This window comes from Pelmatolapia mariae, linkage group LG7, assembly GCF_036321145.2.
Source record: "Pelmatolapia mariae isolate MD_Pm_ZW linkage group LG7, Pm_UMD_F_2, whole genome shotgun sequence".
Taxonomy (NCBI): Eukaryota; Metazoa; Chordata; class Actinopteri; order Cichliformes; family Cichlidae; genus Pelmatolapia; species Pelmatolapia mariae.
This window is the reverse complement of record NC_086233.1, coordinates 42,792,191-42,814,224: the sequence shown is the minus strand read 5'-3', so window position 1 is coordinate 42,814,224 and position 22,034 is coordinate 42,792,191. Positions and strand designations below refer to the sequence as shown.

Genomic DNA, 22,034 nt, shown 5'->3' with positions numbered 1-22,034 from the left:
TTAACCATTAGCTGGGGATAGTAGGTTAGGTTAGTGACTTATATCAGTGCTATATTTGACTGAGTTCTAAAATAAAGCGTTATAAACTATGCACTGAAGTTGTCACTGCTCACATAGTGATCTTAAAAAACTTAGCAGCCCAACAGGTGGATGGACAGGTCAATAAATCGCACAGCTTGTGCAGACTGAGAATCATTTTCTGTTTCATATTAAAAGTTCCTTTTTGTGTTGCCACAATTGCCCTCGAACTTTATCCATGCTTATTATTATAACCATGATAAACATCAACAATAGCTATCAAAGGTATCAGAAGCACTAAGCTTCTGTAGCCTAGACAAAAGCACTCAATGTAAACCATCTATTCTCATTCTCCAAAACAAATATTAATTGGCAGAGAATAGCAAATAATATATTTGGTGACTATTTCCATTTCAAGACTGAAACACAAACCGTTTTGCTAAATGCAATATTCCTCGCATAGGGGATGCCTTTGCAGGACTGACTCAAACTTTACTACAGTAGCCACGTTCCTCATCCTGAAGGAGTGTGTCGCTTAGTGCAAACATGTCACTCATTGGGTTTTTATCATTTTCTAAGAAACTATGAGACAGTGATAGAAAATATACAGTGGAAGGCTTTGGCATACACTCCTTATTAGCATCAATTAATGTCATTCGGGGATTTTGGTCTTTCCACTATGAACATTCCCATCAAGGAAAATGTGGAGCTGCACAAGCCTTGTTCAGAGAAGCTACAATCTTTAACCACAGAAACACAAATAAACAGAGACAACTCATCCATGTTCAAGGGTGAGATTGATATAGCTTCAGTCCAGCATAAGGTAGACAGAACAAACGTGCTGCCATTTACAGTGCTTGTGAATAAAACAGATTTGATAGATATATGAAACGGACGTGATTATTTTTCCTGCTTGCAAAACGAGTGATGAAAATTATGAATGAATCCCCCTGCAAAAAAAGATAGAAGGATAAAAACAAAAGTCATGAAATAAAATCCCATTTTTTGTTGTTTAGTTCTGTTACATGACTACCTTTAGTGTTTGTATTTCAAATAGTTGGTTGACGGCAAATATTGAGGTTACACTAAAAATAAAATGCAGTCTGTGATAAAGCCCTGAAAGATAGCTTAGCCAATTGAGTCAATCCACACAAATTTTGAGTGCATCCACATGTGGTTTTCAAGACTGCTGAAACCAAATGGATGCTGCTGTCCATGGGATAATCCTCAAGGATAAATGCTTATTGTCTGTTTTTGATGAGAAGCTATAATGAAGCACACACTCGATGTGTTATTAGCATCCGGAGTTTAACATAACTCCCTCTTTTTTGTAGCACATGTCTTCAAAGCCCTTTGGTCTCACTTTTAACCATGACGTCATCCCCCTAAATATAGCTTCGCACTGGTAGCTAACAACAGAAAAGATTACAAGAGGAAATTTAGGAACATGCTGTGATTTGTCATACACAGGTGGGATGATGTCAGGGAAAAAATGCTCACCACTCATTTCAGGTAAAATATATCACGTGACTCTAATGAAGGTGAGTAGACTATTAAATTATGAGTATATTATCATAGCAGAGTGTGTATTTTGACCTGTAGTTGATATGTATACAGTTTTTAAAATGCGATAAGATTTTTGGTTTGTGTTTTTTTTTAAAACAATGGACACATTCAGTGACAATCACATGACAAATTATGTTACACTCCACAGCATGTACACAATGAAACACCTCACATTTTTTCATTACCAGTTGTTACCCCTACCAATTTACTTTTCCATCGTGGTGATTTACTGTTTGAAACATTATTCTGATTCTCTGTGCACAAGAGGGGGGAAGCAATGTCAGCATACAGTTTGATACGGCTACAGTCCCAACAGCATCATACGACACTGAGCTAAGACATCAAATGGTTTTGTGGTGTGATTAAAAATAAGAAAAAAGAACATGCCAATTTTCAGAGAAAATGATGCTTATATTTTTCAGACATTCCCTTATTCTAATGTTTGGTGTGATGAGAACTCTGAGGCCATAAGTTATCAGTTAACTGGTTTGTTTGCCTAAATTTCAAATAGAGATATTTTCCCACAAATCTGTCTGATCATCACCGCAGGTGTATTTGCTTTTGAGATTTTTCTGTGAGATTTCTGACACTGCCCGAATGGAAACTACTGGTAAGTGGAGTTGTGCTGTGGTCACAGCATTAGAAAATTGCAACAGCAACTTACTAGACTTGGTGTTGTGTGTCAACATTTTTCTACCAAAGAAATAGTGTGTTTTGCAGATTATTATGATAAATTATTTCATACAGGTTTGCTGTATGGAGGCAAAAGTACTGGAGACGGAAATTTCAAAATATGTTCAAATAAAAACCAAGATGTCTTTCTGACTAAACAGACACACACACACACGTATTCCACATGAAATTCCCTAACTTTCAGAGCCACGATCATTTACTGAACACGAAGAAATTGTGACAATTTTGTACTAATATCAGGCTAAAGAAACAGCTGTAAGAAATTCAAATTTGCAATGCGCTGTGAAACTAATTGTTGTGCTACTTTAAGTTGTGTGTAATGTAAAATCATATTTTCAGGTCTTTATCCTCACACACACACACTTACACCTGCTAAACAGCCATATTATTTTGACAGTTACAGCATATTTCTCAATCTTGAACTACCACTTCCTGTCTAAAAAGTTGTGGAACACCTGAATACACCATCAAGGTTATATAACAGAGATGAAAAAATAAAGCTTTCCATAGGTTCCCCATGGGGAAGAACTAATTTACCCAGAGGGCAAACACCAGTCATTACACATGATCAGATATGATTGTATTCTCCATAACATTTAACTTGATCTCATTTGTCAGTTTACAGTGGGAACATATAATAACTTATAATAACTTCAACAATAACAATGGAGTTTCAGAAGCTGGATGACACCTTTTTGCCCCTCTCTTTACAGAGTTATTACAAAGGCAAGTAAATCTAACATGACGCCAAGGTGTTGCCTGAACTGTGTACGATATGATGACTCACAATGAGAGGTGACATAGCAGGTAAGAATTTACATCTTCTGGTGCCAAAAACATACAGTATGAGCCAGATACAGTGCAAGTTATAGACAGGATTAAAGCACACCCACGCTCACACCAACTCCAATATAGATTATGATAGAAAAAAAATAAAAGAAATTACAAACAAGCAAATGCTCATCATATACTTTGACATCCAACTGTGAAACCCATACCACAAATACCAATGAGTATCTAATCGGTTCTCTTGAAACCACGTGAACTCGACAATTACAACATCAGACTGACAGCTAAAACTTGCGCATGAGCTTCTTTCATACTATTGCACATATAGAGGTGATATAGCTAAAAAGCACGACAGACCCGTGTGACAGATTAAACAGGAAAAAAAGCAAAAGCTAAAACACGAATAACCACTAACTCACTAATATACAAAGTACAATGCAGATGTATAGTGCAAATTTACATTGTGCTACTTCCAGCTTCTCAATAAATTACAAGATCACGGCAATTATTTTCCATTTGACTTAAAGCTCCATGATAACTTTAACATATAAATGATAGAAATCTAGAAGCACGAGACCCTACACAAACACAACTCTTGCTCACATGCACCGAGCTGTCATTACGAGCTTTACGCAAAACACAATTTGAAGGGTGATTTGTGTTTGACGTCATCCTCAAACACATTTCAGCCCGTGCAATTACCTGTCTCAAGATGGAGAAGAGAGAGAGAGAAGGTGAGGGAGGACAGAGAAAAGGGGGAGGAAGGAAGGTCGATCGGTCGGTCCCTCTTTCAGTCGATCCTCGGTGCATACATCCAAATCGTAGGTCACCTTTTCTCACCGGCGCCCAGCTGAAGGCTCCAGCAGCAGCAGTCAAGTCCACCTGAGCTCCTAAGTCACCCCGTTTCCATCTTCACTCATGTTGTCATTGTTCTCTCCTGCAAGACAAATGGACAAAGCGCACATGGTGAGACTTAATCGTCTAAAAGTTCGCAGGCCTAAAGGGACAGACGGAAAACATAATGTGAACGGGGATTTGGGGACTGGGGGGAGGGGTTGGGGGACGGGGACGGGGGGGGGGCAACTTTACTTATCATCAGACGCACCACCACAAACCATTGAGAAAACCGCTTTTACGCGCTGAAATGACGCGAATCCTCGCAGTAAATATTCAGTAATTAAGCCACCTTTGAAAGGTGCCAGGATAAGTTTTCATTCACATCCCCACCCAGAAAGCAGGAGACAAGCCAGTGCCCTGTATTCTTGTAGACAGGTGTGGCTTTTTATCATTATGGCTATTAAGGCAGAAAAACGGTAGGCGAGTCCGAGGGTCAGAGGTCACGCTTTTTTTGTTTTACGTAATCTCTGTGGTCGTTTCAATACGTGTTTATGCTTTCTTACACTTTATTGCCAGTTCATTAATCCCTGCTCTATGTTTTACACTCTTTAGATAATCTAAAGAGTGTCTCGTTGAGATCTATGCGTTGCTCAAGAGTTGGGTCACACGTCACTCTCGAAATTAGAAACATGTTCTGGGAAATGTATTTTTACACGGTGGGTTATCTAGTACGTCACGAACTTTTTTCCTCCCCCCCAACCCCATCTCAGTTCATTTTTCTGGGAACTCTGCGTTTTTAGCCAAAAGACACGGGGGCCGCATCTGAGCGCTTTGTGATTACGTCGTTTTTGTTCCCTGAACTACACTTTTCCTGGTTTTTTGAAACTATATTTTCCTGTCCGCGTAAGTGGGACTCAGCACATTTAGCCAACAGTTTTTTTCCATCCTAGGGTTACACTTGCTGCTCTGTGGATCTGTACTGCAAATACGCGGAAATGTTTATTTATTAGGATCATAAGTACACTTGATTTTGATCATTCACACTTTTCATTCCCTTTACCTGTGATGGGACAGCAGAGAGGAAACAGGGCACAAAGTCGCGTGTGTTTTTTTCTTCTCCGCCCTAAAATGAATTGAATCTCCTTTCGTTCTTTTTACTGTGTCTTCTGAAAGAGCTGGTGCTCGTGTCTTGCTTTTATTTTCATCGGTATGACTACTTTTGCTGCAGAAATCACTCACTGCATTCACACGAAGCTTCATGCTACTGAAGTTGCTAGTATAATGACCCAGTCGCTAAGCTGACGAGACTAAAGTTGATATTTTTCATCTTTTTTATTTTTTGTTTTGTAATCTGTTGGTTCGTGCTGGAAGAACGTGTTCGTGGCCGGCTCTCTGTGTGCTCTTTGTGGGGAACGTTGACAGGGGAACAGTGGTGGGCGATGCTTGAGGTGGATTAACTACTATTCACAAAACTGTGAGGGAGACACGTGCATTTTCAGCGTGTGTGTGTTAAAGAGGAGGCTGTTTGAATGTTCACGGACGCTACACACACACAGTAACTACGTGTATGAGACAGGGATGCAGCTGTTCCTTATTCCTCTCCATCTGCCAGTTTGGATGGTCTTGTTGGGGAATCCCTTGCATATGCACTTTGCTTACAGGTGTGTGTGTGTGTGTGTGTGTGTGTGTGTGTGTGTGTGTGTGTGTGTGTGTGTGTGTGTGTGTGTGTGTGTGTGTGTGTGTGTGTGTGTTTGAATGTTTCCCACAGTTTCTTTTTTGAAGGGAGTTAGGGGTTCAGTGACGTCCAAGCACCACACCCTCCAAAACACACACACACACACACACACACACACACACACACACACACACACACACACACACACACACACACCTCCACGTGCAACTTGCAAGGGTCTCCCCGTGTTTACACTCTGCACTGCTGGGCCCGCTGTCACTTGTTCAGCGTGGCCGACGGGGTTGGGTTTGGGTGTGTTTGGCTGAAATAATGACTTGATGTTACACTGCTCGAAGTTTGGGGTCCGCCGAAATGTTTGTTACCAAAACTGTATTATTTATTTTGTTTTATGAGCACAAAGGCACGCAAGAGTTTGAAGAAAACTTGGGTGCGACGTGGCTGCAGAGCTTCAACACAATTTCTAACAAAGAAGAAAACTGTTGACTACGAAAAAAAGACACACTTAGAGCTGAAAAAACAAACATAACAAAAACCCCACAGCCGTGGCAATGATAAAAACGATAAGAGTAAATAAAGATAAATATGAACCAAAAGGAAAATCTGAGTAGAAAAAAATAAAAGAAGTCCCTTAAAAGGAAAGATTGTAAAATTCCAGAGTGCTGTCTTCTGATGTCGATGTCTCGGCGCGGCGATTGCGCCCTCCGCAAATGCTTTTTGGGGTAAGGGCTTCCCAGATTAATAGTTATGAACAGCAAGCCCAGACCGCAAAAAGATTCGTGAAGGACATTATCTGCTGCTGCTGCTGCTGCCGTCCTACGGAGACTCCGTGACACCCGGGTAGTCTGCTCTCTGCTTCCGTGAATTTATCTCCCATCCCGACTCGGTTGATTATATCTCCAGCCTTCGGAAACCCGAGGCGAGTGTATCCTTCCAACATACACACACACACACACACGCAGAGACACACGCACACACACATTAGGAAGAGAAAGGATGGAAGAAAGAAAGACAGTGGAAAGAGGGGGGTCTCCGGATGCCAAGGCGGTTGCTGCAACTGAGAGCTGTCCAAGGTCCTTTCGCTCTGATTCCCCACTCCTCCAGTTTAAATCCTCCTCTATCTCCCTTCTCGTCTCTCAACCAATCCTTTCTCCTCTCCCCTTCCCCTCTTACTCTGTTTCTCTCATATTTTCTCCTATTTGCTATAATTTTTTTTATCCAAACGCTCGGATGTGCAAAGCCCGTGTGATTCACGGGAGCTGTGCATCGATGCGTTTTGTTGTCAGTGTGCTCTGTATTATATTCCCTGGTCCGTGGTGTGTCTCCCTATAGTGAAGCGCTGGCGCTCTGCAGCCGCTCCAGAGCGCTTGGTGAGGAGGGAGCAAGGCTGTAAACTGCTGGCAATAAATAGAGAGCAGGGAGGGATCTTATTGGAGCAAACTAAACCTCGTCATCAGCCAATCGGCGTCTCGCTCATATAGGGACCCCCCTTTTTGAAAAAAAAATAAAGGGAAGGAAAGGAAAAAAAAGATGGCTAACCAAATTGTGGTCTATGGCAGAGTTTATACTTTGGATATATGCATTTATATTAGGATCTACGACTCTGATGCGATTATGTCAGTGTTAGCAGTTTCTATTTTTCAGCCTTTTTGCGTTTGCAGAGCTCTAACGAGACTGCGAAAACAACCGTCGCTCCACACGTTTTATAGTGTGATAAATAACAAACGTATCAAACGCTGACGATAATAATAAACATGACACGTGACAACAAAAATGAGCTATTTTCACCTCATCAGAAGTAATGGCATCCTGGACTTTCCTTACGCGCCAGCTACAAGCTGTATACAAAATAATGAGGGAATGCACACAAACGAAAATATGGTACAAAAACAAAGCTAATAATAATAGCAACCGGACTTCGGACAAGTGCGAACAAGCTTTGTACAGCCCTCTACATCGCGTCACATCTTAGCAAGTAGCATCTGAGGCGACTCATGGTCACCTATAGAGTTCACCGGAGGGTACCACTGCAAAAACCGACACGGGGGTCTCCGTGTAACAAATTCAGTCCCTACGATCCTTCAGTCATTTACAGGTGGGAAGCGAACATGACAATAACCATATGGCATGCGATTCACTGCAGTAGTTCACAGCTCACACAGCAACAAATGTTTAACTTAACAAAAACAACAACACGTTGCTGAGCATGGCGTCAGGAGTCAAAGAGTTAATCACGACCGTAAACCACTCGTTCTCACACATACAAAAAGTTGAAAGAATCTTTAATGATCTTCGTTTTAGAGGAAGGACAAATAAAATGAAAAGAACAACTTACCTCTTTTCTCTGGAAAACTTCCATGTTTAATTTGTTTTTTTCTCAGATGCAGCTGCAGTGCACCCCCTTCCCACCCCCCTTTTCTACATAACCCCCTCAACTCCATGGACCTGGAAGTTACTGTATACCCCCCCCCCCCCCCTCCCCCCCGCTCACCCCATATCTTCACCGCCCCACTATCACTGATGACACTGGTCTGCATTCAACTTGGCTCCCAGCATCCCAGCAAGCACACACTAAACACACGCTTATGGAGAAAGGAGGTATTTGGAATGCCGGGGGGGGGGGCAATGGTTAGTGCAAATCCAACCCCAGACTCCTATCCTCTTCCCTCCCGCCATGCGCCCTCTACCCCACCCTCCCCTCCTCCCGGTGTAGATATTTTTTTATTGGGTGGTCTTTTCATTTGCAACCCAGTCAGTCACGATTCTCCCCCACCGTCTGCACTGCACAGTGACTGCCTCTCTTGACGCAGCCAACGCGCACATTACTCACTTTAGCAGTCACGACTCGGGAATCCGTGTTTTTTTCACCGAAATTACACTCTTGGCGTTGAATTATTGAGCAAAATATGGTCCCTCGAGTGCGTATTTGCGGGTTTTGGCCGAAGAAGAACGACAGAATTGATGAGAATTTCTTTTTGGGGGGTTTGGAGAGGTGGAGCAGTGTATCGCAGGTGAACGGGATTTTTGTATGACAAATACCGGTGGCTGGTTGATTTTTATCTGTTTTGTTATTTTTTGTTTGTTTGCTCGTTTTAATCCACTGTAGCTCTTTAGCCAGAATGCAAATGTACTGAGGAAATTGGCCAAAGTCGTGCACAGACTCGGGGTGAGCGCGCTCGTCGAGTCCCCAGTCGGGCTGCAGAGCTGTGCAGACGCCTGTAGCCTTGTTGTGATCTTTCCGTTCCGGGTCGCTAATTTAACACAGCTACCTTAAACGAAACGGGCTGATTCCTTCACAATTTGTCGTGGAGTAGATGACTCTGATAGAAGCCCTCGCCGGGATGAAAAGTTATCGTGAGAAGAGCTCTCAAAAAAAAAAAAAAGAAAGAAAGAAAGAAAAAAACCCACAGAAAACCCTCAGCTATTTCGCAACTGCTCTTAAGAGCACTGCAAACTCTTTCAGTTCAAACCGCTGGATTGGTAGGGATGCGAGAATATCTCCTTTATGATTTTTGACTGGCACGCCAGGAAATCACGAGGCTGACGCCAGCAGGAGAAGAGCTGATCCAAGTCAGTCCGGCTGTACCTCTTTCTCTCCTTCTCTCTGCCCATGGCATCCGTCGAGGCAGTTCAAACTATACAGGCGGGAAGAACTATATTAGAACCATCTTTTTTTGGAGGGGAGGGGTGGCGAGTGTCCCTCATTAGCAGATTCGGGCAACTTAGATAAGGCGGGGTGCTTCAATACTTCCCCTTTCCAGGAAAGAGGATTCGCTCAGTATACGAGCTCCTGGTTTCCAAACAGGAGTAAACAAAGCTTCTGGCTGCCGGGATCAACACCAACAAGCCCCCTTAACATACACACGCATCCATACAAACGCACATACAGTGAAGCACACCAGCAACAGCCCACTACTGCCACTTGGTGTGGTTTCAGCACCATTGCTGCTGGACAGCTCCCGGGTTTCCCCATGCGGTGTGCCTGGTCTCTGCTGCAGCAACAGCTCCTTCACATCACTCCCTCCTCTTCCTCTTCCAGCGTCGCTTTTCTGTCAGTAAGATTCCTCTTTAAAAAAAAAAGGGGGGGGGGAAGACGGGGGGAAAGGCGTCCTTAAGCGCTCATCAGAGAAGGGTTCCCCTCGCTTTCGCGGTTAAGCATAGAGATGGGAGGGAATAAAATAAATATGTGATAGAGACTCAACAGCGCCAATAGACAAAGGGAGTTTTTGCACTAGCTTATTTACTAAAAGGGGTGATTCCTACTCTGCAGGAAGGGTTGCTTCGGCTCTACAATCAAACATGGCTAGTAAAGCATGCCAGCAAAATCCATGCGTAGGACCGTAAGTTAAGTTTGTTTTTTGTTTTTTTGTAAGTTTTATTTTTTATTTTTTGTGCATGAGCCATAGTGTAAGGCAAAATTGGAGGAATAGAAACCGCACAGACACTCGGCAGCATGCACAAGCAAGTACCACACAACAAAAAGTACACGGAATTAAATAAGTGTGTGTGCAAACGTCTCACTCACCAGTTTGCAGTCACGTCCTTGTTCGACACTGCAGAAAGAGAAAGACAAGAATTGAGATTTTAGTAAAGGGAGGGGAAAAAAGAAGAAGCCGCAACAAGAGTCTGGTAGAAATGCAACAGATTAAGTCCTCCATTTGTTGTTATGTAGGCTTACAGTGGCACGTCCAAGTTTGCTCAGGATCGCCTCCTTTTTATACAAGTGATACCCGTCTGTCTATTTCTGGCGCACGATCAAAACTATGATGCTATTTTTAGGTCACAGTACGAGGAAGGAGAAGAAAAAAAAACACCCACAAAAAAGGCACTGCTTGGGATCTTTACGTGAAGAGCATGTAATGGAAATTAATTTTGCTTCTCCAACTCTGCAAAGATCCCCGAGTCCCCTCCGTTGCATCATTGCAGTGATTTTTTTTTCCTTTTTTCCCCCTCTCAACCCAGCGTGCCCAGCACCACCACGTCCGTCTCTTCCTTAAAACACGCCACTTTCACCACCTAACAACTAAAATCTGGAACTCGTCGACGCTGCCATTACCATCGACAATATTTGATGTCTTGTCGCCCTCTTCAGAATCTTCTCGTCCCAGTGTCACTTCAGCAGCTGAAACTCATGAACGCTAAATAGGTCCAAATGCTGATCAGCACGGACTGCCCGGCGGTCCCTGAAGGATTTTATTTTTTCTTTTAGTCGACATACGACATAGCACTCTTATATTTAATAATTAAGCTTTCCTGACGAGAAGACGAAAAATAATAAATAAAAAACCTTTTTTTTTCTTTTCTTTTTTTGAAGGGCTGCGTCAGTTACTAGGCATTGACGTCACGTTCAGATTCTCTCACTTTACAGCCCGGAGAGTCTGATTAAAGGCTGCCTTTCTGTCATCAGCTCTCTTCGAAAATTTGCCATGTGGAGGGAAAAAATATGAGTGATAAAACACGAGGATATACTGGTGGGTAATATGGTATGGACTCGTGGAAACTGCAGCTTTAGAGTAGGTTATCTCTTGGTGAAAACCCTCCTCTAAGCATCTGGCTTTCCAGCCACCCTCCTCCCACCCATGTCTCCCCCCCTCCCCACACACCAAGTGTCGGTGCTGTTTTGGTCTTGGAGAATTGATATCCCAGCATCCAGTGCATTTGGCGGGCAAAACACCCGTATCTCCACGGCAAAGGAGAGGAAAACACAACCTTAATCTCCCGTTTTCCACCGGTCGTGCCCACGCACCAGACCCCGCTCACCCACGGAATAAACCCCCGGGAGTGCACACTTGTCGGTGCAAAGGCGGACAAACAAACCTCCCTCCACAGTATGCTCAGTCTCTCTCCCAGCCCTCTTCTGTATCTATAACATCTTTACTGTAAGACCCTCTTTACGCGCACCAGGCCGTCCATCTGCACTCATGCCGCGTGGACATTCACGAGACTTTATCCGATGGGGCGGGCTGGCCTATGGTGGATGGTGCTAGGGTTTTAGAAATGAAGGCAGTGAGTACCAACTGAGTGGCAGCTACCTAGAAAAGTCGGCTCTGAAAGAGAAAAGGGCTGCGCCCGTCGCATCGGTTTGTGCTATTTTTATCCCTGCCTGTAGGCCAACTGTATGTCCGTGACTGCTGGCGAATGCATGTATAGGGACACGCTCAGAGAAGGGATTTAGGATATCCTGAACATCAAGATGACAAAAATGCACCCCGAGTAATCAAAAAATGAAAAAAGGAGTTTTATTATTTGCGTATTTTGTAGTCTCTTTGGCTCTTATCACAAATGTATGAGTATAAAACATGACACAGCAAGTAAATATCTGATTTAGCTCACACAAAACAAACATTAGCTACACTACATGCAAGCACGTATGTGCACATACAGTGGTCCACAATCATTCAATCAAGGAATAAGCAGTGTCAGTGGGAGATGAAGCCAAGGTTTGCCAGTGCAGTGCACGGTGATCACCGCGTGGTGTCGACAAACCCAACCAGAGAGCCTCCTTTAATTTTAACCCAAACTTTGTCTACCCCCCACCACCCCCACCCCTCCAAAAAAAAAATAAAATAAAATAACATTTTAAAAAAACGGCACTCCTGACTCCAGCAAAAACCAAGACACAACACACTTTTTGTCCGAGTTCACATCACAACGAGAAGGTACTGCACATCCTTCTGTTCCTTTCACTATCACAACTACTCCGACACAGGCAGGAGGTGCGTCTTCTGCAAAAACCACACAAAGATTTTTGTACACCAAGTCTGTCAAACGGATTTCTCAATTTTACCGGCCACACCTGCACAAAGTACAAAATATTCACTTTTAAACGACCTTTAAGGCAAAAGAACAGTACTGTGCAGCGGTTTTAGCCACTCGAGGCGATTAGCTGCTTCTAAGCAGTTTTCGTCGAGTCATTTTTTCCCCGCAACGACTTCAACCATAAAGTCAAGGATATAAAGAACTATCTTCGGCAACCAGAAGAAATAAAAGTTCTGGCACCGATGGTGTGGCATCCAGAGAACTGTGATCTATGACAGTCTGAAACCACAGAGTAACTGTGGCAAGTTTTTGTCAAGGATACTCAAAATGTGTACACAAATGAACGTGAAGTGGTGCTGACTTGAAGCCAAATGTTACACAAAATACTTACTGATTCAGTTTCCGATTACCGCTTTTTGTATGAGGTAAACTTATCATCAACCTGTAACAACCTCTCCGCATTGGCACAACTTTAAAATATTCGTTTTCACAGCATCAAAGAAGTAATAACAAACTATAGAAAATAAAACAGCCTTGTGCGTTTATTTTCAAGTCATTAAACATTTTGGACCACCGCAGCACAGTTTCTAATTTACCTTAGGATGTGAGTGCGTAAAAGAACAGGGAGCTCTCCGTGGTGCTGAACAGTTCAGTCGCTGTTTGAGCCATGTGAGGGCAGTTCAACCTGCCTGTTCTGCTCTAACTTCCCTCCCAGACTTGAGTTTTATAACGATGCCACCTTATGCTGCTCCGGCGAATGCAAGTAGCATTTTGAGACTCACGGGACTACGAAATGTGGTTATATTTCGGCCATGAAAGAAAACAAGACAGCATGTACCTCCGAGGCAGCTGGCGACACGTGTGGGCTGACGCAAGTCCGCTGCAGAAAGTTGTTTACAAGTGGAGGACTAAGGACGCCTAACCTATAAGTTTATAACTAATACTCATGAATGAGCATCTACCATGCAGCTCTACTTCTTTGTCACGACGGGGGAGAACGCCGTTGTTGAGGCCGTAAAAGAAAAATCCATAAATATATACAGATGATGTAAAAAGTGATTTTTCCCAAAGTTTCCCTCTCTGTCTATCTCTTAGTAGTTACTAGGCATCTCAGTAGAGCAGGCAGCCTGAAGCAGAGGATCCCCAACACGTGAATACTCCTACGCATTACCGCAGCCCGCTCTCTTTGAGTGTTTGCAAAATCCCATCTGCTGCCAGTATGCACACACAGACACAACCAAAAAAAGAAAATACGGTCTCACTGCTATTTTTAATACCCTATTCTGAACGTTCCCAAAGTTATCAGTGCGCAGACACCCAACGGCATCCCCTGCAATGACCCTTAAAAAGTCGCGCTGAGTATCCCCTTTGCAGGGAATAAAGACAAGCAGTGGTGAGGTTAAGCGTTAGCAGGCAAATATTCACGACTACAAGCAGAATGTAAACGGATAGGCAACAATGAATACGTCCTCTTAAATGATCTGCATACCCACTTAACATTGCGGTCTTTTTTGAGTCCCAGTGAAGGCGAACCTCACTTTGGATGGCGTTCCCTGCCACTACAGAACGTCTCGTGAGAATGCTGTTACCTTCGTCTTCAGATCAACCGGTTATGACGGGGGGACTAAGTCCCAAAATATCCAAGCACGGTCAGGCTGCAAACTTCCCTAACTAGCTGCCCACGAATTGGGTTTTGCGCAACAAATAACAGAAAAAAAAAACTTACCTGCAATATTTCTTGCTTTCTGTGTCTTTATAAACTCTGTTTGAATACATGATTTGAGCAGAAAGGGGGACAGGGCAGCCTACAGTCTCTCCTCCTTCGCCAGGATGGAGAAAGTCAGTCCGTTGCGCGTCCTCTCCCTGTTGTTGTCGGAGGGTAAAATATTTGGTGTTTGCATTCAGGATTCAAGGACCCTGCTCAAAAGAACGGTGGGTTTGGATGGATGGTCTCGGGGAGGGGTGAGGGGTTTGGAAATGTAAAGGTGGCGGTGGTAGCCGGACAGGAGGGGAAGAGCACAGAGTTACAAATGTGCGCCTGATTATAGAAATAGCCCGCCAAATCAGGGGGACTTCACGCATTCGGGGAGGCGCGCCACACGATTCACCTCACGGCAAAGACTCTTTTTTTTCTTACTGTCTATGCGTGGGCGTGCGTTGGTCTGCGTGTGTGTGAATTACTTCCAGACAGGGACGGAAAGCATGAATGGTGCAGGGTAAGCCCGACTGAAAGCTCGTGCTGTTATTGGAATTTCAAAAAAATAAGTACATAAAAAATGAATAAATGATTCAGGAGGAGAAAAATAGTCAGTGTAAAAACACTGGGAATTGTTTTGGGTGTTTCGACAACGAGATCTGAAAGCACCTCTCTTCCACTCCTTTCTCTCTCTCCCTCTCCATTTCTCTGTGCTTCTCTCTCTCTCTCTCTCGCTCTCTCTCTCTCTCTCTCTTTCTCCTCCTCCCTGGTCCTCTTCTCCAGCAGTGTGCTATTGACCTGCATTGACGTCATTGCGTCATTAGGTATCCCTTAGAAACACTGTCTTTCAAAAATAGTATCAGATTAATTCAGCTGGCAAGAAGAGAGGGGTGGGGCTTATGAGTGTTTGGGGTTGGGGCGTTTGGGGTGGGGGGTTGGTGGGTAGGTGTGGATGAGATGTGCCAGCATGTTTTATTCGAAGATTTTTACCCCCATTCACCACCATGACTGGGGCTGAGCGCTAGACCCGGCACCTCATGTCTGAGTGCTAAACAGTGGGGAGGGAGAGACACAAAAAATGAGCTCTAATTCAAACTGAATTTCATATACCCTTATTAGCCACTGTTGCCGCAAATACACAAATAGGCATGGATAAATTACAGCACAAATAAGCAGAACACTGATTCAAATACAAATGATTCAGAAAATATACAGGTAGTAACAGCTTCAGAAAGTGGGTCAAAATGAATTTCTCCCTCCTTGTTGCCTGTCTGTCTCTCCCTGCCTTCCTCTGGTCTTTCCAGTCTAAATATATCCTCCAGCCTCAAGCTGACTATGTTGACAACCTTTTCCCCATTTAACCTGCAGCTCTCGAGGTCCAAGGACGGAACACCATGCAGAAAGACAGATGGAGAGAGAGACAAACAGGTCTCACTAACAATAATTTTACAGCCTGTTGGGACGCTTAGCAATGTAATTAGGCAACTCCTGTTAAAATAAGACTGATTGTTTTCACTGTTTTAACTTTGGCTTAAATTCTTAATGTATGCCTGCAACCACAGGACAGTTGTTAATGTCAGCACTTAACAGATCCTTTAAGATGCTGGATCTCTAAAGGGTACTGTCCTGTTTTCAGTGGGACATTTTAACCAGTACAGAGGGCAAAAACAACATTTCCATTAAGCATCAGTAGAAATTCAAGTAAGTTTTGACAACAAGCTGCTATCTTTGTTGTCATTATACAACATTAAGGATATCAAAAGTAATTGAAAACTTTTGCGTCAAAGACACATGCATGGCTATAAAGCACACAAATGCAAACAGAAGATGTTTAAGAATTTTTAGACTCATGTCTCCTCTGAAAGGTTGTTCTGCCATTCACGCAGCCTTCAATAAGTCAGCATGAAAGAGAAGGAAAAAATGAACGAGAGAGAATGTGATGACAAGAGGTAGAAAAAGAGGCAAACCAAGAGACCATGGCTAAAATACTTCACTATCACAACTGAATTAGACCTTATGATTCATCGTCTTGAACTGAGAAGCACACAATTCAAACACTGTAACCATTTAACACTACAATTCTTAGGTTTATCCTGTGAGAACTGTGTGCCAAATATCCTAAAAAAAAAGGGTGTAAGTGCTATTTGGGAGGAGGAAGGTGAAGTATGTGATCTTCAACAGGGAAGAAAGATTTTATATCTTCACCTAAATTTGTGAATGTGTCATTAAGCAGCTTAAGTTACTACCAGAAAGAAATGGCAGATTAATGGTTTATCAAGCAAACATAGGTCATCTTAAGTGTCCTTAACCTCCTAGGACCTGGCATCCACATATGTGGACATGACATTTTGGGTTGTCTAGACCAAAATACTAAATTTTGGAAGGGCCTGATATCCACTTACGAGGACATTATACTGCCACTGTTCTATCAAAATTTTAAACGAATATCCTCATATGTGGCTCTCATTTTTCTTAAAAACAAAAATCTGGTAAAAAAAAAAAAAAAAAAAATCTGGTAATTCTTTGTTTTTACATTCATTGGGTCCCAATATGCACAAATATCAAAGATAAATTACAAATGTATGCCATGGAAGAGCTCGGGTCTTAGGAGGTTAAGAATCTTTGCTCTGGAGGTTCTGTAGCTGCACCTAACCTTCAACCTCTGTGCGCATGAAATGTTTCCTTTCATTATCCAATAAGAAATCCAAAATGAAACAACATGGAAAGAAGTATTGTCACAGGTACAGGATGTGGGGCTCAGATATGTGTAATCACAGGACATGTTGAGGAACCCACATGGGGAGAAATGTATCACAGAAGACGTCATCAGCACCAGTGGAAGTCACGCAGCACTCAGGGGTCAGTGCCAAGGCTGACGACAGTGATAAAAAGACAGAGAGTGATCCTGGGTGTGACTAAGACACTCCAATCATGGAAAAAACGGTGTGCTGTCCTTTCCTCCTCCATAATAACATAAACACACGACTCAGGCTGTTTGAGAGGAAATGTTAGTCTTGAGCAAAATGAAAAGACCACTCTCTCACTGTAGCCTATAAAGCTTCAACCCTCCGCCTTGTCCCCTTTTAGGGCATGTCAATAATACCTTCCAAAAACATCAGCTTTGGGTGTGTGATGGCCCCACAACTTTTCCACTTGGATCTTATGTGTGTATATGGCTGTGTATCCATTGTATACACACAGGTCCTTTTAATTTGTTTGATGTCGCCTCCCAATCGTCTCGTGGCTTTCCATTTCAATTTGGGGGCTGCAGTCTCTCTAGGAAACAGTCGGTGTTTTGATCTGATGTTTACTATTGGGCCCTGGAGATGAAAGCAAGCATGCACATGGAAAAAAAGAGGGCTGCAAAAGATTCTTAGCAAGATGGTTGCAATGCTTTAGGCACTGTAACCATCACAAATATAGAAAGATGGCTTGATATAGGTCTGTCTAAAAAAAATGCCCAACACATAAATAAACAATGAAGACAATGTATAAAAGAGTATGAATTTCAAGTAAAATTAAGATATAAATAAGGATCTAAAAAATATATATATCGCATTTTATTTATTTATTTTGCCAGGTCCAAGCAGATGATTGGTAGCATATAATCCATGTAACATTTGGGTGACGGCAGTTCAAGTTTCTGGTTCTAATGATTCGTTCAAAAACTTAATGAAGCCCAAAATCAAAGGAGAGTCTAGATCAGAAGATGCATTTCCATGTTTACTGTGTAGAACCATTTTTTGTTGAGAGTGTGTACACAGGGATGGCTGGCCAGGTTTTGTTTGAATTTCAAGCCCAGATTAAGGAACCCTGCACCCTCTGCTCCCCTCCCTTCCCTGCCACCTATTTATTTTTCCATCTCTCCTGCCTAAATGATGTCAATGGAAGCAGAGTTATAGTGCTATTTATAGAACACCCCCCTCCCACACTCTCACTCTCTCTCTCTCTGTCACACACACCACCACCACAAACACACACACATAACGCTAGGCATCCTTAGCATCAGTCGTGTGTGTACTGTATGTGTTTGTTTTCCATGCTTGGTTATGGTCCGTGCAGGCGCACTTCCCTCTGCAGGAGGAAAAGGAGAGGGGGGGCGAGAAGAGAGAGAGAGAGAGAGAGAGAGAGAGAGAGAGAGAGAGAGAGAGAGAGAGAGAGAGAGAGAGAAGCCATTAAAAGGGACAGAAGCTAAGCGCGCCCCCTAGTTCTTATTCTTCTTCTTTGTCGCTGCTCTTCATTCACTCATTTCATTCATTCATCCCATTCCCGCTCACTCATTCACAGAATTCTTTTCTTCCCGCGGAGTCTGTGAATGGACAGACAAATGAGTTTAACGCTGAAGAAACCTGTTCAGCTGCTGTCATTTCTAGTTGGTATACTTTCCGTGCCGTTGGAATCTTCAGGTCGTGTCCATGTGCACACGCATGACCGTGCGCGTGTGAGGGGTTGGGGTCGGGGGTCGAGGGGTGTCTTACATATTAAGTCTCACGGGACTACAGAGCACATAGTGTTCCCTGGGTATGGGTTTTGGGAGCTGTACGCATAGACCAATACTCTCTCTCTCTCTCTCTTCCTTTCTCTCTGGCTCTGTCTCTTGACATTCACATGCTAGATTACGTAACGTAGTTGGGTGGTGGTGGGTTTGGGGGGGGGTGGAGTTTTAAATCTCCTTCCATCACAAATAAATACACGGCTTGCTGCACAAGTCTCTTCGATTGAGAAGAACTCATAAGTTTTTTTGTTGCTGTTGTTGTTTTGTTTTTTTTGTTTGGGTTTTTTTTTTTTTGGGGGGGGTGTCTTTTTTTGACTGCCTTTTTTTTCTGAAAGGAGCTCGTGATAAACCCCTCATGCCCCAACCACCCCTACACACACAGATTCTGAAAGCATATTTTCAAACACATATTTCATTAACGGGATAGTGTAAGCAAATTCCTACCTGCAGATGATGCACTTCATCTTGTCGCTTTACGGCGTGATATTTTTTTTCTTTGGGGGGGGGGGGGGGGGGGGGGTGTCTAAGGGCCCAAAAGCGAGAAACATAGAAATCGATGTATCTCCCTCTTTTACATCCTAAAGCACGACTTTGGCTCTGTTGTGAGGCGTATAAGCCATTCCCTTGTCTACAAATATTTCATGCGTGCTTCTTGGTTATAGTGCTTGTAGGGTCTAAAGGTTCTCTTGATTGCCCAAAAAAATGGCCATTTGCGTTTGTCTTTTGCGACCTACTGGATTAAAGCGTGCCTTCGCGTACACACACATATAAACCCTCCCCGGGCTTGGCGTGCGTCTAAAACACGGCAGCGGAGAGAACGGCGAGTTAGTATTTATAGCGAAACTGTGTACATCCACAGCGGTCACACGTGCAGCAGCCGCTTCTCTGCACTCCTGCTGAAGTTGACATGTTAACACTCACTGGCTGCTATATTTAGCCCAGCCTCACAGTGCTGTTACTATTCCCAGCATTGTACATGAGGGGGCGGACGGTGCGGGCTTTTTTTCTAAAGGGAAGAAAAAGTTCCCTTCTCACAAGTGATTTATTTTTGCACGCACATTCCGGCGTGCTTTCTGCCACTGACACCTTATTAATTCAGGGACGCTGCAGTTAGGGCTGTCACGATTCCAATAATAAAGGGCGATGAGATAAAAGATTTAAGATTTAAGAAGAAAAATATGATGTGTGATTGAAAAAAAAAAGGCAACAGCAAAGGAAGTGTAGTCTGCAGGTGACAGCTGAAAGAATCAAACTACACTTTTATTCTGGATGAGCACACTGTTGTTAAACTCACACCTTCTACACTTTGAAAAGATACATAATTTTGTCCTCTAAATTCGAGCAGTTCCACGACAATTTAGTCAAAATCTGCTGTCACAGAGCAAAAATAATTGAATAAATAAAAAAAAGTTGCTGCAAGCAAAGCTTCTTTTAGGTGCAGTTTGAGGTAAATCTTACACATTGTGTTTTCAGCATCGAAGACAACTTCTTCAGGCTCCATCTACGCCCAGAGAGCTTCAGCACCTTGGACAGCTCTCGTTAGGCTCTTAAAACACACAGACATTCATGAGGGCAGGGAAGGGTGAAAATCCAGGAAAGGTCATCTGTGGTGGACATTTCTTTACATTAAAGAGTTAACGTAATGACGCTTGATGCCAAACTTGTGGAGCACTTAAGTTTATTACTTCAGTGGATTTCTCATAGATACCTTTGGTTGGTCATTCTTAATGTCTTAATGTTCTTATCCCCTCGCAAAAATCCCCTTCACTCTTATTCTCATTCTAGCTTCTGTATTTAAACAGCACCCCTATAAATTAAATTTAGAGTTCACGTGAGGCTTTTCGTGCTGTTGGGTATAGAGAGGACACTTGAATATTAGAATAGATAGAGAAAAAACCTGATAAACTGCTTTACTTCCAAGAAGCAGTCTCCCTCATGTCTGTTCCTTAACTTCAGAGGCAGCTGCTGCAGTTTATACTCAAACTTTAAATTCTCTTTTTTCATGCATGCACTTCTGAAAAAATAATCACAAACAAAATTCCACCGCAGTCAATCACAATTCTGCATTGTATAGTGTACAAAAGTGGAGCTTGGAGGACAAACACGGAGCATGTTAAAAGTCATGATACAAGGTGCCACGACACAACCTTGTCAGAACTGCAACCATTAAATGTGCACAATACACAAAGTCATATATGCTCATAGCAGTAAACAATAAAATACACGGAAGAAGCTTAACTGCAGTATGTTTACCAACACACACCCATTCATGACAGGTGTAGATTTGGTCTCAGCTCCGTTGAGGTATGAAGGCCTTACTTGATCACCCCACCAACAACACCCCCTCTCAAAGGTTGTTAATAAAGTGAGGAAACCCATCGAGTTCCACCGAGAGCTTCAAGACTGTTGATTTACCTTTACTTCTACTCTCACATGGGTTCGTACAGTCGCGCCTTCCCTCTCTTTTTCTCTCTGAGGGTCGTCTCCGCTTCTTCTGCCGCTGCTGCCGCCCACTCCTCCTCCACCACTTGATTATTTTCAGCTCCGTCGTTGGTGTCTGTGTGCATGCGTGTGCGTGCGTGCGTGCCACACAAAACGCATGTGCCAGGCATTTGCTGGCTGGCGGCTGGTTTGGGAAATACCTGGTCACGATCAATGAAGGGAAGGTTTTTCTTGGTCTCATAGCACCCCCTACTGTCCCCAACCAAACTCTGCCCCAACGGCTTACCATAAACATAAACTTAGACCATAAACGCTACATAAAGACAAAAACGGTAGAGCACGAGCAAACAGAAACGATCAGACTGTATTTAGTGTAAATATCTTTTTTCAAGAAAAGAAAAATAATGAAATAAAGAAAGGAAGAAAACGTACATTACCACGAAATTGTGCTAGCTATTATATCACAGACATTTATGTCGGTTATTTTGCACATATGGCAAGCAGTTGGTAATCGTGGACCATTGGCAGTTTTCTAGAGTACACCAGCACTCTACATGGCAAGCAGTGACCGACACAAACAGACCGGGTGGTAAATAATTCACCTTCGGTCATGACAAAGGGGGCGAAGCTTCTGGGGGTAGCAGGGTGGTGGTGAGTGATTTAGGAATATTATTATTTTCTTTGCCCGGATCTCAGTGTTCCTCCATGCGCCTGAACACGAGCAGCAATACAAAGAGAGACAAAAAAGACACCGTGGAAGGTTTAAGTGACTCGTTCGGTGGAATAAAAATAGATCTGGCAACGTTTGGGAGGAAAACCCTGGCCTGGGTCGCCCTCTAGGGGGGAAACTCTGCAAAGACAAGAGACAACCTGTGGACAGGTCTGGTTTGTATTTAACGCTTATTTGTTCCTGCAGCAGCTGTGCTGCAGTAAAGCAACCAGAAAGAACATATTAAAAGATGCCACATTTATATAATGATCACTTTTGAATGCTGGATCATTCTTTCAGTGTAATTTAAATGTTCCTCCACCTTATACTTGGATCG

General features: G+C 43.1%; 1 long non-coding RNA gene across 6 annotated transcripts in view; it reads right to left on the bottom strand.

The window, feature by feature from the left end:
* Positions 1-14,397, bottom strand: part of LOC134631147 (uncharacterized) — a 56,437-nt gene extending 42,040 nt beyond the window's left edge. For 2 of the 6 annotated variants that reach the window (XR_010094365.1, XR_010094369.1), the window contains exons 1-4: positions 14,082-14,397; positions 10,122-10,149; positions 9,537-9,662; positions 3,769-4,003 (exon numbers count right to left, since the gene is read on the bottom strand). This is a non-coding gene — a long non-coding RNA (uncharacterized LOC134631147). Of the gene's footprint in view, positions 1-3,768; positions 4,004-9,536; positions 9,663-10,121; positions 10,150-10,274; positions 10,613-10,652; positions 10,827-12,951; positions 13,347-14,081 lie in introns of those variants that run through there. The other 4 variants (XR_010094368.1, XR_010094366.1, XR_010094367.1 and 1 more) reach the window with 4 other exon arrangements.
* Between the last annotated feature and the right edge of the window lie 7,637 nt (positions 14,398-22,034).